This window comes from Micromys minutus, assembly GCF_963924665.1.
Source record: "Micromys minutus genome assembly, chromosome: 11".
In the NCBI taxonomy this organism is placed as follows: Eukaryota; Metazoa; Chordata; class Mammalia; order Rodentia; family Muridae; genus Micromys; species Micromys minutus.
In genome coordinates, this window is record NC_137980.1 from 34,961,515 (window position 1) to 34,978,121 (window position 16,607).

The following is a 16,607-nucleotide window of genomic DNA, read 5'->3' on the forward strand; positions in this document are numbered from 1 at the left end:
GGCACAAGTGAATACAATTAGGATTCACACACACACACACACACACACACACACACACACATGCACCTGACAAAAGGATCCAGTGGGAAAGTGAGGTATGATTGGTAAGTGTTCCTCACCTTGGATTCCTTATCCTGTCCTAGTTTTTGAGTCTTAATCCCCAACATTTTTGTTCCCACAGCAGTAAGTTCAAAGACTGCCTTTTCTCGGTTGCTCTTGGTTGGAACAAGTCACCAGTCACCTCTAGACTACCATTGCCATGTCTGAAAATCAGCCAGACACAGAACCCTGGGTTGATGAAGGCAGTAGTCTGTCCCTTACTCTGAGGCCATGCCACATTCTCCTGGTTGCTGGGCAGAGGATGTTCACACGCAGCCCTGACCTCACAACAGCCGTGAGGCTGAGGCTCTAATGCATGCAACTTTCCAAAGAACATCCAGTCGTCCCCTTAGCCGACCTCAGTGAGTGCTGGCACAGAGGGACAGTCATGAGCGGGGAGGAAAACTGGTTCTCATGGCCCTGCAGAATGCCTCTGGGGCTCTGAGTAGGGTCTGGGAGTTTACAAGGTCATTTCACAGAGGAGAGGCCAGCATTGTCCAGGGCTCTGCAACAGAAGCTCGGCTGTTCATACAGAGGAAGAATTTTGCTGGTGGAACCCCCACATCCAGTGACCCCCTAAATAAGAAGGTTTCATAAACATCCTCTGTCAGCCCCTTTTTTCTTAAGATTTTTTTCTAAGTATATGTTTTACAATCCAAGTGTTTACTGATAACAAATCACAAATAAATTCATTTAGACTTATTTTTATTATTTTTAACTAAGGGTGTGTCCGTGTATGTGAATGCAATGCCCATAGATGCTAGAAATGAGTGTTGGGTCCCCTGGAGCTGGGGTTACAGGGAAACCAAACCCCATTCCTCTACAAGAGGAATAAGCACACTTAGCCACTGATCCATCTCTCTAGCCCCAAGAAATTTATTTTAATTAAATTATGTGGTATAATTTAAGTTTACCACTTACTAAAGACTGAAGTAAATATGCATGATAATGAGATGAATATGTTTGTTTGTTTCTCATAAATTATTAAATCTCAGCTGGCGGTGGTGGCAGGACACAGCTTTGACCCCAGCGCTTAGGAGGCAGAAGCAGGCAGAGCTCCAGGATCAAGTCCAGCCTGGTCTCCAGAATGAGTTCCAGGATAGCTAGGGCTAGACAGAGAAACCTTATCTTTAAAAAAAAAAAATAACAACAGCAGCAACAGCAATAATAATATAAGGAATTCAATCTCTATCAGAATATTAAGAACATAAAGCATCTTCAATGTTTTCGAGAGTGGATGGATATTTTGATTTTATAACCAGAAGTTTATAATCAGCTAATAATTTCAACCACACTGCTTGTGAGCGAGTATGTAGGTCTAAAGTAAGAAGCTCAGTTCGGGCCATTTGAGAGACTGTTGGAAATTCTGTCCTAATAGCAGCCCATTGGCTGACTTCTTATGAAACTCAAACAGCAATTTAGATATACATTTTAATTAATTCTTTGAGGGCCTTGTACATCCCTACGACGTATTTTTGATCATACTTCTAGTCCTAACTCCTCCCAAATCCATACCCCAACTCCTCCTAATGTAATGTCCTCTTTTTCTGATACCTCCCTAAGCAGTTCATATATCCTTCTGTTATATGGCTGTCCACTGGAGCATGGCTGACCACCAGAACTCACATTCTTAAACCAACTATCTGTCCCCAAGAAGCCATCAGTTGTTAATAGCATCTTAGCTAGGTGTGGGGGGAGGAGAAGGGGGTTCTCTTGAGTCCTTCCTCACTTCATGCTCAAACAACAGTATTTAAAACCAAAGATTCTAACACAGCACAATCCAAAGATAAGACTAATCTGATATAGGCTGAGGATGGACAGTGGGAAAATATTAAATCTTTGTTTTCTATTATTAAACCATTGCTTCTGTTAAGAGCAGCAAGCTTCATGTGTACTATTTAAAAAGCACAGTAGTTCATAATGTGCCTGGCCTTGAACGTGAGTGAGATACGCCAGGCAGCCTGAGACAGTACAACAATGAAAGGTGTGTGCAGACTCAAAAACAAATACCAAGGCTCTGGTGAGGGCCTAGTTGCCTGTCAGGTGACAGCTATCAGAAACTCCTCAGACCAGAGCAGTAAACCATTATATATTTGAGTTTCAATTACCTTTGGGTTGCACTTCCAGAACTTACTACTGAGAATGAATCTTTTCCAACCTTTGAGTTCAGTCACCCAACCTCAGATAGGTTCAAACCACGGTTCAGGAAACACGGGTCCTAAGAAATGGGTTCAAAGTATGAATTGCCCGGGAGGATGGGCAAGAGGACATTGGACGCAGCTATTCTGATGCAGTGGAGGAAGATGGGTAGTATCCATAAGATCAGCATGGCTAGTGATGGGCCACAACTTTACTCCTGAGTTTAGAGCTAGTACCCAGTAAGAGCAAGAAAGACCGTCACTTCCTATACTCAAGGCTTACCTTGTCTGAACTTACACTGTACAAGAAAATAAACCCCACTGCCTTCTAGCCTATTTCAAAATCCAGCAAGAACACCAGGGAAGCCTAACCTCAGAGGCCAGGGGTCACGGAGTGCCCTACATTCTGATCCACAAAGGGCTCACAATCACAAGGGCAGCTTCCAAACATCTGAGGAGGTCAGAACAGAAGCACTGGCTCCTGCACTGGGCTGAGTAGTGCCCTTCCAAAATACACATCCTTCCTTGGAACCTCCAAATGTGACCTTGCTTGTTGGAGTACTAAGTTCAATAGGACCCATGTCCTTATAGAAAAGAGAGAGCCCAAGAGGCATCAAAGGGCACCTGATAATGGAGGCAGAGCTGGGAGTAATGTGGTCACAGATCATATACATGAAGGACTGCAGCAACCTACAGAAGATGGGAAATGGGGGTTAGGGGTGGGCAAGGGCTCGGCTCTACCTGTAGCTCCTCCCTGCAGGTCTGTCTACACCTACATTCTAGAATATAGATAAAGCAAGTCTATTTTTTAAGCCCACTAATGTGCATTATGCCCCCCCCCAAAAAAAAACAACACAGCTCCTGGTTAACGGAACAGTAAATCTGCATTTCACAGTTTCTCTGTAGAGGGAGGTAGCCATTTATCCACCACAGTGTCAGCCACTGTGGCTACAGGGAAGGTTGCTTCTCTCAAAGGTGCATTGGAAAGCTGTGAGTGGAGGGCTCACACCTGAAATCTCAGCAGGCATTCAAGGATCAGAGGCAGGAGGATTGTGAGTTCCAAGCCAGCCTGTGCTACACCAAGAGTTCCTTCTCAAAGGAGGAAAGAAAAAAGCAAGGAAGGGAGAGAAGAAGGGAGAAAGGGAGAGAGGGAGGGAGAGAGGGAGGGAGAGGGAGGTAAGAAGGCAGGAAGAAAGGGAGAGAAGATACAGGTGGATCTCCATATCTAAAGATTCAACCAACAGAGGGTGATACATATTTTTTAAAGATATTTTTTAACTAAAACTTTATTGTAAGGAACTTGTAAATAAAAAAATAAAATAAATAAACATTATATGGAGAGATTATCCAGACCCAAAGTCTTCGACTGATTTCTATACAGTTAGAGTAGTCATTTTGAGGCTGCAGAGTATCACAATGGATTTTACACATTAGCTTAAATTTTTATGCATTTATTTAACACACATACACACACACACACACACACACACACACACACAGAGAGAGAGAGAGAGAGAGAGAGAGAGAGAGATTAGAAATAAAAAACAATTGAACAATTACCTTTGAATCCTTCTTGACTACAGTGTCCTGCACCTGGATTTCACCCCACCACCACAACTACCTATATTATTTATTTATATGTGTGGATGTATCTACCACATGTGCTTAGGAAGACCAGGGTCACAGGCAATTATGAGCCACCTAAAGTGGGTCATGGGAACAGAACTTGGGTCCTCCTGAAGAACCCCAAGTTATCTCTTCAGTCCCATGGGACATATTTTTTTTAAACTCATGTGTTCTGAGTATGCACAGACTTTCCTTGTCCTACCACAAGCCCCCAAACAATGTGGCCCAGCATTTACACATGTCTGCTCTGTGTTGGGTGCTAGTGACCCTCTCAGGGTCATTTAAAGGGAGTGGGAGGACACTTGGAGGTGAAGTGCAGAGGCCATGAGGACCTTGAATGTCCCAGAGTTTGATACCCACAAGCTGTGCCACATCCCCAGGGAGGTGGTTGCGTGCTCATACCCTCCTCCTCTGCACCACTCACCTTTTCCCTTCTTCCACCTCCATCCAAAATTCCATGACGGGATACAGCAGACAGCATGTGGTACACAGGGAGGGAAAGGTCAGGAGCGCGGCAGGGATCTTGGACCCGATGCCCTTGAGCTATAGGCCGTCTTGACCGTCTACTTTCAGGGTAGCCAGGAGGAAAGGTCAAGCCCAGCCTTGCTTGCAATGTCCCTATTTGGAGTTCTTACTCGGTGCAGTAGCAGCACAAACAGTGACTGGCAGGTGTCACATAGATCAAAAGGCAGACTGTGCTGGTTATAGTCCAGATTCAGACAAAAGTCGGGTGTGCCTCACCCTGGTGGTCTGGCAGGAGAGACAATGGGGAGGAGAGTGGCAAACTGGAAGGGATTACGCTCATGGGAGCAGGTTAGAGGACACAGGTTCTAGATACCTCAGCCTAGATAACCAACCTCAACACAGCCCTTTCTTCACCCCTAGGTAGGAAGATTCTAGAACCTAGACCCCACACTTGTGCCCATGCTTCTGACCTTGAGGGCAGGTCTAGGGTCACTCAGGAGTCAGCTCATCAATGTTTTGCATGCTGAGTGCATCATGGTGTGAAAAGGCCATAGATGGATGAAGGTCAAGAAAGTAGTCCTTCTCCTTAGAGTGAAATTTGGGATCCTAAGGGTCTCTTCCAAAGGCAGGTCTGTCCCTGGAGCAACTCCATGACCTGCAGATACAAGCTGACTGTGCCTGAGGAAGAGAGGAAGTGACTAGTAATATGCTAGTGACTACCTGAGGAAATCCCTCAAGGGAGGCTTCCATGCTTCCCATCTCTAAGCCTTCCTTTAGCTTGCACCAACCCTAAGAAAAAATAACCAGAAAGGGAGAAAAAATGGGCCCACAAATAAACCAAATGAAGGAGTAACAGAGCGTCTTTAGAAAGAGCCAGGGGAAAGCTGTAACCGGTGTGCAACCCAACCCGAACACAGTGCCTTCTACTGGTGTTCCCAGCTAGGCAAAGAGCAGATCTCTGGGTCAGACCTTTGACCTGGTGGCCCAAAGCAGGAGCCAAATGACATTCACCTTCACCTAGTTGAAAACTAAGGCTGGGTCAAGGAGACCATCCAAGGAGACACTATGCAAGCCAGCCAGAGCCCAGGTATCCTTGGGGAGAACCCTGGAGGAGACCAAGGCTTTCCACATGGGCACACCCACTGGGGACCATAGGGACTATGAGCGTGTTCTCCCAGGTCCTGACAGCCCAGTGACTACCCTCCCCGCACACTTCACAGTTTTCTTGTGTTGCTAATAACAGTTTCCAAAAGGAAATACAAATGTAATGTATTCAGTCCAGAGTAAGCGTGACACTACCCTGCAGAGTGTTCTAATAAAGACAGGGTTATTTATACACAAAGGAAAACCTTCCAAAAGGTTATGTTCGCAGCCACGGTCTTTGGCGAGGGCAAATGACCAGCAAGTCAGCTCTCACTTCTGTTCCATGTAAGGTAGAGGTCACAGGGACACTGTCAACAGGAGGGCCTCTAGGGTCCCTCTCGATCTTGGTGAAGGTGACATATGACCAGTGTCCAAGACACTGTGGAGTGAACAGCACTGGTAACCCTTCAGGTACCCTCCCCAGAGCTATGATAACAAAGTGCTTCAAGGCATTTTCTGGTTCCTCTAGGGGGCAGGACAGCCCCAGTGGCGACTCAGCGGAGCAAGCTCTGGTGTCTGCCGATGGCCTGTACTCCAGCAAACCCTGTCCACAGAGTCTCACTTTCCTCACAGCCACCCTGCTGGCTATGAATGCTCCTCGGCTTATAAAAAGTGCGTGCGTGCGTGCGTGCGTGCATGCGTGCGTGCGTGCCTGTGTGCGTGCGTGCTGATCTGTATAAGGGTTCCCATGCCTGTATATGCATGTGGAGGTCAGAACTTAGACTCTCTCCATCTCTTCTCTGGCCTGGAACTCACCTAGTAAGCCAGGCTGGCTAGCCAGTGAGCCCTAAAGATCTGCCTGACTCTGACTCCCTAGTCCTAGTATTACAAACATGTACCATCATGCCCAGCTTTTTTTTCCCCAATCTATTCTTTTTTTTTTTCTTACCACTTTATTTAAAAAAAAAAAGAGGGATACATATACAGATTTTTAAAGGCATTTCGGCATAACATTATATGAATATTTTTGACAGTACGTAATTCTTTTAGAGGTTTGATAGCATGCATTGAAATCCCACTAGTTACCATAAGCATGAAGTACATGTAGGACAGAATGTAACATGGAAACAGATTTCTTGTTGAGTATAGATTAAGCATAATGATCTATGAATACCAAAAATTGCCACAAGGCTATTATCTTAGCTCTTAAATTATTAATGATTTGAGGTCCAGGTGTACCACATGCTGAGAGAGTGCTAAACATTTGTTTTTTTCTTAAGAAGGACTGAGTCTTTCATTTTGTTTTTTTTGTTTTTTTTTTTTTTTTTTTTCCTTGAGCTTCATATAGCCTGTGAGTTGTTTCTGGGTTATTCAGAGCTTTCTGGGGTTAGTATCCAATTATCAGTGACTGCATATTATGTCTGTTCTTTTGTGACTGGGTTTCCTCACTCAGGATGATATTCTCTAAATGTATTCATTTTCTTAGGAATTTCATAAAGTCATTGTTTCTGATAGCTGAGTTGTACTCCACTGTGTAAATATACCACAATTTTTGTATCCATTCATCTACTGAAGAACATCTGGGTTCTTTCCAGCTTCTGGCTATTATAAATAGGGCTGCTATGAACATTGTGGTGCATGTGTCCTTATTGTATGTTGGAGCATCTCTGGGGTATATGCCCAGAAGTGGAATAACTGGGTCTTCAGATAGTACTATGTCCAATTTTCTGAGGAACCGCCAGACTGATTTCCAGAGTGGTCGTACCAGTTTACAACCACACCAACAGTGAAGGAGTGTTCCTCTTTCTCTGCATCCTTGCCAGCATCTGCTGTCATCTGAGTTTTTCATCTTAGCCATTCCATGCCCAGCTTTTTAATTGCAGTATTAGGGATAGAGCTCAGGTCCTCAGAGTTGCACGGAAGGCACTCCACCCAGCTTGACTGCAGACTCCTAGAAATTAGGACAGCCCTGTTATCTACCACAAGGAAGCTCTTATATCCACAGTCGTTTACAGGCATGTGTCTGAAAGCATACGGGTGTAAGGAACAAAGTCTTACAGCAGTGAGTCTGCTGGCTGCCAGTGCCCCGGGTTTCACAGAGACCCTGCGAGAACCACACACTGACCTACATGTACATAAAGCCTATATAATGAAGGGAAACCCCAACACTCTTCATCTACGGGTCTGTAGAGAAGCTCCACACTGGCCCCTCCAAGCTAGAGAAGGATGGAAATTCCTGCTCCCTTAAGGACCTCCAGAATATAAATGGTTCATTAAGGAAAAGAGGGAAAAGACCCCACCCACCAGTGTCAGCATTCAAGCCTGCCCTTGAATGGGTCTGTGAAGTTTGTCTAATGGCTTTTTTATCAGGCAGTGCTAGAGATGTCTCAGCTCTTGGCAGTCATGTACTCGGAGGTCTTCCTTGGCCAATCTGTCACCCTTGTCCCTCCATCTGGCTGGTGGTGTGCTTCCAGGACTCAGGACCATCTCACATTGTCCCTGGAGCCTGCCTTGGTTGAAGCATTTGTACTAACCCCAAGCCACACTCCCAGTGATGTCTCCCTTCTGTCAGCCATCATGGTGCCATGCCCGCAGTCAACAACCTCAGCAGCTTTCTACTGCACGCATCAATGCGGTCCAAGTATCCATAGCCCAGAGTCTGCCTCAAATTGGGTTTAGACGGTACACAATACGTGCATCTCCCCATCTTAACAACCACTGCTTATTTTACCAGAGACATTGCACGACCACTCTCAGATGAATTACAGTGTTTCCTTCTGAAAAAAAAAAAAGTAAATAAATAAATTGACTTTCTAAATGCATAAAGTTGTTCCGATTTATATCGAATTTTTTTAATCATATAGGAAATTAGTATTCACTGCAAATACTGCAAAATGTCCAAATCGCTGACTTTGGAGGTCAGTCACCTACTGTTAAGGACTTGTGGAAGGTCACTCCTTACCTGGGCCCTTCCTGCCTCAACTTTCCTCACCACCATGCCACCTGACCACACACACCATTCACTTCAGCAAGACCATATTTAAGGGTTCTGCTACCCCCCCCCAGCCCACTGTTTCCCTATTTCATTATTAAACGCATTCCCAGTGGCGCTTGTGTAGACTTTGCGCACCGGCACCTGAAGGGATGAGTCTCAGCTCGATTGTTCTTGCTTGTAGAACCACAACAGATCGAGTGGCCCAGACGGGATTTGAACCTGCCACTGGCCTAGGTCAGTATTACTGTGGGCTTAACCACAGGTTTACATCTAAAGGCTCACTATAGACCACTAAATGATACCAATCAGCACCAGGAAAGCTTGGATATAGTTGCCCATTGTCCCATTCTGAAGCCTCAACTCCCAAGACACAACCTAGCACGTACAAGGCACCCAGTTGATGTTTGTGTTACTATCACTTTGAGACTTCTTCTGTTTGTTTGTTTGTTTGTTTGTTTGTTTGTTTGTTTTTTATTTTTAGTAAAACCAATATTGAGCTTCTCCTGCACAGTGAAGGCCGTGCGAGCAAACACTGCTGATCCTGGGGACCTGACATCTACAGAGGCAGCAGCCTGCCCTTTGGCCCCTTTTCTCATAGATTTAAGAAGAGTCTTTGACTTTTCCATTTGATCGGCTTGTTATTTGGTGTGAGAAAGGAGTAGCAAATTTTAAGATCTTCATGTCCTGAACTTGAAAACATGAAGTTCAATATTGGTTTTCTGAAATGAACTAAAAAAAAAAAAAGAAAGAAAGAAAGAAGGAAAGACAGACAGAAAGAAAGAAATCTCAAAGCAAGATCAGCAACATAAACATCAGTTACTCCAAGAACATTGATTAGTGTTTCCTATGTGTCAGCTCCTGTCGTGGGCAGTGAGATTTCAAAGTGGAGCAGTATGAGACCACACATCCACTACTCTGGGGGTGGTAGGGGGCCTTATTGGTGTTTATGGTGCCTGGAAAATAAGCCAGTGTTTACTTCACAGTAATTTTGACACTGGAGAACTGTTTCTCTCTGTAGGTAGCCACAACCTGATTCTTCAGGTTCAAATCCCAGTAGCATATCTTTAGGGATATGGACATGCGACACAATCCCTCTACCCCTTCATTTTCTCATCTGTAAAGTCAAGGGACTCGGAGACCTGATCCCTGTGTAAGAGCTGAGTTACCATAAGCGGCAGGTGTAGGCCAACACTGAGATACAGAAACTCTCACTGTCGTGGAGCAAGAGCCCTTGCCCAGAGCCCTCTGCGGAGTGTGGAGTTTCAGCTGCCAGTTGCTGGTGACTGGTGTGAGCTTGCCAAGGAGCACTGGGCTCCAGAGGGACCATGGCCCCAGTTGTTTCCTGTTGCTGTGATAGGAAACTGACAAAAACCAGCTTTGGGAGGAAGGCTTTACTTTGGCTTACAGGTTACAATCCATCCGTCATCTAGGGAAGCCAAGGCAAGAACTTGGAGGCAGAAACTGAGGCAGAGGCCATGAAGGAATGTTGTTAAATGGCTTGCTCAGGTATCTTCATTATACAAACCTAGCCCTCCTGCCTAGGGATGGAACCACCCACAATGGTCTGTGCCCTCTAGCATTAATAGCACACAAGAAAATGCTTCCACAAGCATGCCCATAAGCCAATCAGATAGTGACAACTCCTCGGCTGAGCTTCCCTCTTCCTTGGTGACTTTATGTCAAGTTGACAAAAACTAACAGCACACAAGAACCATCTAGGATGGTTCTTTGTGAACTGAACCCATTTATCTCAAGGGCAGAGAACATCCCATTGTACGCCCACCAGGGGATGGAAAGAGGAACCACCATTAGCAATTCTATAGTATTCCTTTATGTTGGCAAGGTCCTCTCTTGAGAGAAAGCCTTTACTGGAGTTCAAAATGTAGGGGCCTTATTGGGATCTAAATGAGCAAGGAGAAGGAAAATATACAACTCCATCATGCCCATACTCCCACAACTCCCACAACACTCACATGGACATCAGTGAGGAGCACCCACAAAGTGCACAGTTTAGAGGTAACAGGCCTGCTTCAGAGGTGGAACAAGGACCAGGGTAAGATGCAGGTGAGGCAGAGACACTGACTGCAGTCTTCAGACTGGGAATTTAGAGCGGACAGGGCCGCAGTGCTAAAACTGTCAGTGAAGGACTATTCAGCTTGACAAGAGAGGCAGCAGAGATGAGAATATTTCAACTTAGAGTTAGGACACAAATGAAAACTGTTTCCTGTGGGCTTGTAGCACAGCAAAGAAGACTGTAGAAGGCATGGGAGGAATCCACAAACTGAAGACATCAGAGGTCCTGAGTTCAATTCCCAGCAACCACATGGTGGCTCACAACCATCCGTGATGAGATCTGATGCCCTCTTCTGGTGTGTCTGAAAACAGGGACAGTGTACTTACATAAAACAAATAAATAAATCATATATAGATATATAATATATATTGAAATTAATATTGAAAATTAAAGCTGGAATCAGTGAAAAACTGAAATTCATAGGGAAGATGAGTAAGATCAGAAGCTGGTTCTGTGGAAAGATCAATAATATCTATCAAGAATAAGAAGGAAGAATAACAAAATTCAAAATTCAGAAATGAAAGAGGCATCACTACAGATCCCACAGACATTAAATATACATGTGTGTATATATGTATATATATGGTATATTCCGACACTCACCCCTACTACTGTCTCTTATAAGTGCACAATGCTATGTTCTCTATACTTATTTCTTAAAAAACCCAGACAGGAACGATGTCTGGAAATACCCAATGTGCCAACACTTAAGCAAGAAGGAGGCAACCATCTGAAGAAGCCTTGAAGTACTAACAGAAAGAAAGAATTGGCAACTGAAAGATAGAGCAAACCAGGGAAAATCAACAATGTATTAAAAAACTCAACAACGTATAAAAGGAATTATTTGTCACTGCCAGCTCGAATTACAAGGCTAGTTCACCATTATAAAACCAAATCATATAATGCATTAATTTAGAAGGTTAAATAAAAAATCCAGACACAGCAGCATACTCCTTTAATCCCAACATCTGGGAGGCTAGAGCAGGTAAATCTCCTGTGAATTTGAGGTCAGCCTGGTCTATGTAGTGAGTTCCAGGAGAGCCAAGGATATATGTGGAAAGAGAGCAAAAAAGAACAGTGTGTGTGTGTGTGTGTGTGTGTGAGAGAGAGAGAGAGAGAGAGAGAGAGAGAGAGAATGAGGGATGGAGGGAGGAAAGGAGGAAGGGAGGGAGGGAGAGAGAGAGGAGGAGTGCTTCTCAGTGAATCTTGAGCTTCCCAAACTAGGTTGATTGGCCAGCAAATCTATGATCCATTTGTCTCCACTCCCGTTATGCTGGATTATCATATCCAGCTTTTTATGTTGATGCTCAGCAACCAGACTCAGGTCCTCAAACTTGTTTGAAAAGCATTTTACTGACAGCTCTAGAATCTTGAAAACTCAATTCGATTTTCAAACATGTATCACAGTCCTTGCCAGGTGCCTCACCTGGAAGATGTACAGATAGCAAGTAAGCACATGAGGAAGAAAACATGCTGGACCAAGACTTCCTTAGAGAGATAAAAATCAAAATGGCAGGATTTATCACTTCCTACCTGTCAGGATAGCCAGAATCTGAACTCTGGCAAAGCCCAAGGCCCTCAGGGTGGAGCCAGGGGAACGGGTGAGTGGAAAAAGTGGAAAAGCCACTTTGGAGGGTGTTCTGTCAAACTCCTTGATATTTATCCATGAGCTGGAAACATACATCCTCTGGAAAACCCCCACACAGAGGTGGACTTTATTCAGAGTCATCGGTGCTTGGGAGCAAGAAGAAACCGTTCGGTTGATGAAAGGGTAAATAAACCATGGTACATCCAGACAGGGAAACGTTATCCAGTGCTAAAGAGAAATGAGCTGTGGAAGGGAACAAGAGACCTTGTGGAGAGGAGGCATGCTGTGTGAGTCCAGATACATGACATCCCAGGAAAGGGAGAAAACTGACATGAAGGTGGGGGGTGGGCTGGTATCAGTGCTTGCCAGGGGTTAGCAAAGAGGGATTTCAGGGTATGGAAACTACCCTGTAGGACGCTACAGTGGTGACCACCTGTCTGTGATGGCAGGAAATGTGCCAGGAGTGCATACTGGTGCAAACTAAATTTTGGGTTGATATATGTCCAATCCCTTGTCATACATAAAAATCCACTGCTCTTGTGGGGGTGTTGCTCATCATGGAGGCTGTGTGGTGATGGGAAGCAAAGGCCTATAAGAAGTGTCTCCAACTTCTGCTGGATTTGCTAAGAGCATAAAATTCTCTTAAAAAGTAAAGTGTTGTTTTTGGAAAAAAAAAAAAAAAAAAAGAAAAGAAAAAGCAATTAACAGCTTATAAGTGAACCCTAACGATCCAATGGGAAAGCGCTTATAATCATGCAAGCAGGAAGCTCTCAGAGTTGCTAGCCGTTTCTGATCTCACCTAAGGACGTCAAATGTGAAGCAAGGAAAATTAACTGAGGATTGAAGTCGGAGGAGAGTCACTGGTCTGAGAAGGACAGGCAAGCCAAGGCGCAGGAGATAATCTGTTCCCAAGCTCAGCAGCCAAACCCTGACAGGAACAAACCCAGCCACACAACTGATATACCTGCAGAAAAAGCCCAGCCCAGAACTGACTGGGAAGCAGATCGGGCCTATTGACTCCCAGACGTAATTTTTAAAGGGCAGAGTTTGATCCTGTAAGCTATGGTGGGAAAACATAAGTTGATTTTCCAGCCTGGATCCTGACTTGGGGTGGGGGGAGAGAATTTGTTTTGGTTTGGTTTTTTGTTATTGACTGATTTGTACAGCGGGTGCTCTGGAAATTGGTGACAGCTGCTTATAGAAGCATGATGTGTAGATGTCCCCAGTTGCCACATAGCCCCGTGCGGGAATCACAGCTATTCCATTGTGGAGAATTGATACAGAACCTTGTCTCTCTAGAGCTTCAGGCAGTACTCAAATTATATTTAAACACCAAATTAAAATTTTAACTGTAAAAAAATAAGGGCATAAACGAGAGAGAATTATATTATAATATTATATTAGTTTAAAAACACATCTGGAAGAAGGAAGTGGATTTTCCATATTGTCATTATGCAAAATATAACATTCTTTTTATTAGAGCCTCGGGAAGCATACGGCCCACTTAGTGCTGGTCTCCACCGGTGCCCCGTGGCTTGTAAAACATCTATTACAGACTCCAAGACACCAGCTCTTTCCAAGTGTGGTCACCAGAGATGAGGGCAGAACAAGTTTTCCTACCAGTGACTAATACACACCTCTAGTTTCTTACTTTCCACGAGATATTTTCAATGAGCCAAAGAAAGGGAGCCTAGCCACTCTGAGAACAGGCCCACCATTGAGCCAGCTCCCTGCGTTCATCCAGATGTTTTGGCTCATGAAGCCTAAGTCTTGTTGGACAGTTGTACTGGGCAGGAGTTTCCTTCCCACTCTCTGGGACCTCTGTTCCTCCTCAGAGGCAGAGACCACAGAACTGATTCAAGCCACTGAAGCTTTTGAAGCCATGTTGGAACTGACTGAAGGGTACATTTAAGGAAGAATTTGGTGTCAGGGGTGATTTATGTAAAATAATAAATGGTGCCACTTGGCTGTTTATAGAGGTGGAGATAAAATTAGATTCCAGACAGTCCTTCCTTGTGTACAGGGTCCAGCTTTGCAGCCTTCACAGGACTTGGGATAACACAGTGCTTGGACATTTACAAGGGCCTCCTTGAGAGCACGCTTCCTGCCCCTTTCAGCCAGTCTTCGGATGGGTGCTCTGGTTCCAAAAAGGATTGAAATTTAATCTGGGACTAATACTTGGAAAAAGCCGTGTGATGAGAAAGCATCACATGAATGAAGACTTTAAAACATTAGGCTCTAATTTCTAGACATGACACTCTCACCCTGACTACCTAGCTGAATGACAAGAAGAAAACAGTCCCTGAAGGAAAGACTTGGGAAAAAAAATCAATGTTTCATCTAGTGGATACACAGTAAAGGGTTTCTATTTTAGAAACAATTGCCTTTGTCTTGGGAGGTTTGCCCCCCTTTTTATGAGCAATTGGAAGTCAGACAGAACTGATTGTCAGGATCTGCCTGGGTTTCTGTCTCTCCAGGACCCCAGGTAAGCCACCCTAGAGCAGCAGGCAGATGGATGGCCTTGGTTGTTTTCTGAAATATGACCTTTAAGACAGATCCCCAGTGGTGCTAGCTAGTGCTGGAGCTTCCAACAGGCCACTGGAACAACAGGGCTCGGAGCAGTCTCTAAAACATGGTGCTGCATGCTCTCTGAGAAGGACACACAGGAAAACGGTAGTGCTGAAGGAGAGGAGCTCACTCTGGCCTGAAGGAAGGGCAGGCCATTAGGAAGACACTTGGTATGCAGAGTAGGGAAGACTGTTGAAGAAGTTAAGCAGAAAAAGTGAAATTTCTAGGCCGTGAAGTGGAGAAGAAGACAGGGTGAGAAAGGAGACTAAGAATCGAGGAATCCGTTGATAAGGTGTCTTTCCCCCAATCACCTACAGAAGTCGAGCACTGTGGCAACATTCCCACATGCACATGCTTGAGAAAAACACTCACTACAGTGCAGAGGTAGGACCGAAATGGATCAGACAGGAAACAGAAATTCAGCAGAGTTTCTCCTGGCTGGCAGGTTGAGGTAGACCATAGCCCAGACCATAGGGAAGACAACTGGAGAGGTTCCAGACAGGATTAAGAGTGGCAACCCATAGCTTGGAATAGGAGAGGCCTGATCTTGAGAGATGGTGGATGTGCTAGGCCAGCACAGAAGTTTCTACATCATAATAGATGAGTCTAACAAGGCACAGCCAGGTGCAGAAGACTGCCAGCTAACCAACGTCTCTCCATCACCCTTCTAGTATGCCTTGCCCCTGGAGACACATGACAAAGGTACAGAGGGGCAACTGAAGTCACAGGTACTTTGACAGGCATACCTGGAGCCCTAAAGGCCACCACCCACTGACACCATGCATCCATGTTGAGATAAATGCTGGGGGTCAAAGGGCAAGGCCTACATCTGAGAGCTGCATGCTTGAAGAAAGCGCTCCTCATGGTGAAGGTGGTGGACATAGTCATGACTAGAAGCCCCTGTTAGTCTCTGGTGGATGGTACAAATCATGTTCATTCATCTGGAATGCAAACCAATTATACAGAAAACGCAGGATTTCTATGCGGCACAAGAGTCTGTGTCCTTGGAGGGATATCTCATGAGTATGTGACAGTTACTCTGTGTGTCCCTGAGTCTCATCCTCAAACCGCCTTCACCTCTCCTCTTCTTCCTGAAACTGGTTGGGCCTCGATAGCCTGACAATTGAAGTTCTTGGCTTTTGTTTCTGCGTCTATGTCAAGAGGCCTTCAGCACAAGCCAAATTTGTTTGACTTTTAAATTTGTTCTCGTAGGTTCTTAAAAAGTAAAGTTAAAGGGAGAGTTGATGTCATTGAGGCAGTTTGTTCTATTCAGTGTTGAAATGGGTAAGACAGGTTATTTGTGTGCATATTACACTGTAGGAAGATGGTGCACTGTTTGCACAGAAACACGCCTTGTGAACTAATGATACATAGGTGGATAGTAGCCACACTGTGGCTAGGACATGCCAGATCTAGGCTGTCTTCACTTTGTCTTATGTGTGACAATAGTTGATCCACCCTGAGCCCTGCCTGTCCCCCAGCAACCCAGATAAGCACTTTGTGTGCTGTCAGACAAACTGTAATCCAGCTGCTGTGTGGGCTACATGAGATCCAGTGTTGACTGCACTGTTGAATACACTGGGTCTGACGACTAAGTCTCTCTGCGCCTCAACTTCACACTGAGAAACAGAAGTGCATGTACTCGCTTCTGGGAATATTCACATAACTAACCGGAGAATCCTATACAAGGTATGAACAGAGCAGTCCTGCAAAAATGCCCTATGGATTCTTACTGTCTCTTACTGTTTCACAAAAGAGGTAGGGGCAGGGAGTGTAGAGCTGTAGAGATCAGAGATCAACATAAAATGTCTTCCTCAATTGCTCCAAAGCTCTGTTTTTGAGGCAAGAGTATCACTGAATATGGATCCTCCCAATAGGCTGGACGGCGTGGCCATTGAACCCATGGGTCAGGTGTCTCTACAATCCCAGAAATGGGGTCGTGACCTGCACCACCAGGCTTGCCTTTTCATG